This window comes from Pararge aegeria, chromosome 6 (assembly GCF_905163445.1).
Source record: "Pararge aegeria chromosome 6, ilParAegt1.1, whole genome shotgun sequence".
Lineage (NCBI taxonomy): Eukaryota > Metazoa > Arthropoda > Insecta > Lepidoptera > Nymphalidae > Pararge > Pararge aegeria.
This window is the reverse complement of record NC_053185.1, coordinates 4,347,310-4,350,044: the sequence shown is the minus strand read 5'-3', so window position 1 is coordinate 4,350,044 and position 2,735 is coordinate 4,347,310.

Here is a 2,735-nt window from a genome sequence, read left to right as displayed (position 1 = left end):
ACACCCCTCTCTTTTTTGCGGGTAAAAAAAGCATTTTCCCAGGACTTTGTCCATATACGATTTCTGATATATTTCCAGCACAAACTTCCTTCCGCTATTCTAGCTACAACATTTATTAAATTATTCAAACTTTAACCCTATGGCTAATTTGCATTAGAATTAATTTTGTAATATTTTTTAGTATTGTAATATTTTTCTAAGCTTCTTCTTCTGAGAAAATAAGACTTCTTTGTGTACTGTGGGAAGCCATGTACACAGAATGTTCAGGAGTATCATACGATTTTTATAGCTGTGAAGAAATTAATTGACAACAGTGCTAGGTATTCTGTTTGAGAACACCTGGCTAAATTGTGGGCGTCTTGGACCCAGGGTGCGTTTGTTGGTTTGGAGTTTTTTTCCACGCAGAGACGGTTCAACGCATTTCAGGCTGCATAATTATAAGTTCCATATTTTCAAGTACAGGCAGAACTCTTCTTTCTACTTTTCATTATTATTGCTCTTTCCATTCCCACCAGTATATCATAATTATAGGTAGTAAAAAAAAAAATCCAAACAAAAAAAACGTAATGGACAATCAGACACGCGTCAGGCGGCTAAATTAAAATATAAAATTCCGTTTTTCCACTCGCGCTATGTCAATATCCATTAAAATTCCTTCCATAATTTTATATACCGAAAACAGTAGGAATATTAATTAAAAAATTTACGCTCCAATTTTGGGGCCAATACAATATAATATTAATTTGTGGTCTGTGTTATAAGTGAATATTGAGTACGCCATCGAAATAATTTAACGAGCGAAAGTGAAATTTAATATAAATAATATGGGTAAATCTGCATAACTATTGTTGACTAATTAATTAAAAGGTGAGAATACGTTGATAAAATCCATCCACGAGAGAGTAATTTAGAGATAAATTTAAAGATGTTAAGATAATAAACGTTTTTCTTTTTAGTTTTCCTAATCCTAATGTTGCCTGGCAGAGATCGCTACTAAGCGAAAAGGCCGCCTTTTTTATCCTGCTTCATTCTTCACGTGTTTGTTCTTTTTTTTGTCTCGTTTTTCTGAGTGGTGTACAAATAAAGAGTATAAATAAATAATGACCGTTTTTAGCCAATACATACTTATTTGAAAATTTAATGTATGTTTACAAAAATATATCCAAATTTAAGAGAAAATGTGACTGCAATAATTTGACCATTAGAAGCAAAAATAAACTTGTTTTGAACTTTCCATGTTTGTATTGAACGTAAACTTATAAATTTTTGGTTATAAATGATTGCTCCATCCAGGTTGCTTCTTTAATAGTTTTAAATGACAATGTAAGATGGTGATAGCAAAAAAAAACAACCGACTGCGTTTGTGTGTACGTAAAAAGTTTTATCTATGCCTATTTGAATAAAGAAATGCCTATTTGAATAAAGAAATATTTGATTTTGACTTTAACATACTAATATTATATACGCGAAAGTGTCATTGTCTGTTACATATTTTCGGTTAAGTGTATGAACGTGACTGTAAGGCTTTTTTTATTGTGACTCGAACTTTATTAGTGTTGCCCTATTAAAGCGTGAACCTATTTAACCTTAAAGGAAAATACAGCTGATGTTATAGTTGACACTGCGTAATTATTATGACGGTTTTATACAATTATTTCTAATAAAAAAATCGATTTCATCGCTTTTGACATTAAAAACTTCCATTGCGCCCACGAGAGGTGCCTGTAGCTTTTTTATGTTGAGTTCTTTTCGCTAAGTTACTATAAATAAAAAAATGGGCTGCTAAACGGAAACAATTTTCAAACAAACTTCTATAACTATTCTAGCTGACCCGCGCAACTTCGTCTGCACCAAACGATATTAAATACAGGGTTTAATATCACAAAAAAAAACCTAGAAACTAATTGCAGCGCTGTACTCATCTGTATTCATCCATGCATCAATCCTAACAAACTTTCGCATTTATAATATTAGTAGGATGATACGCATGCATCGTTGCGATCGTTGTCCCATATGCCTTGCGACTTGCTGTTATCTGTGAAGAGTTATGTCCTTTATCTTATTTATTATTATTATTCTATATTGACAATAGTTATCATCAGACAGATCTTCATCAAAATTAGACGATACACGCTTGATAGTATACATAAATCAAATACGATAGTATACCCAGATGAAAAAAGAATTATTCAAATTGGTTCAAATTTAACGGAGCTATGAAGTAAAATTGATAAAAATTTTCATCCCATTTCCCGTAGGAAACTTATAGTTTATCGGGATTAAAAGTATCCTATATGTTGAACTGGAATATTAGCTACCACTATAGTAAATTTTATATAAATCCGTTCTCTAATTTTCACGTGATGCCTGGACAATCAGACTGACAGACAGACAAAAACTAACAAAAAAATCTGTCTTGGACTCAGTATCGATTATAAAGCAACCCCCGGTCAAAATTTTCAAAAAATATAATATTAAATGTACAGAAATCTTCCAGTTACAGTTTTATTATAAGTATATTTATTGCACATAATATTTAAAATAAAATAAACGTTCTTTACCTCTTACACAAAATTGCAATATCAGTCTTAGGCCCCTAGGTTTTAACACTTCAAGAGCAAAGTAACCTCGCAGAAGTTTGGAGCAGTAAAGACACCCTAGATCCCGGGTCTCGAAGTGGATTGGCTCGAATAAGCGACGCAAGTTTTTGCAATAAATTTTTGATACGTTTAAAA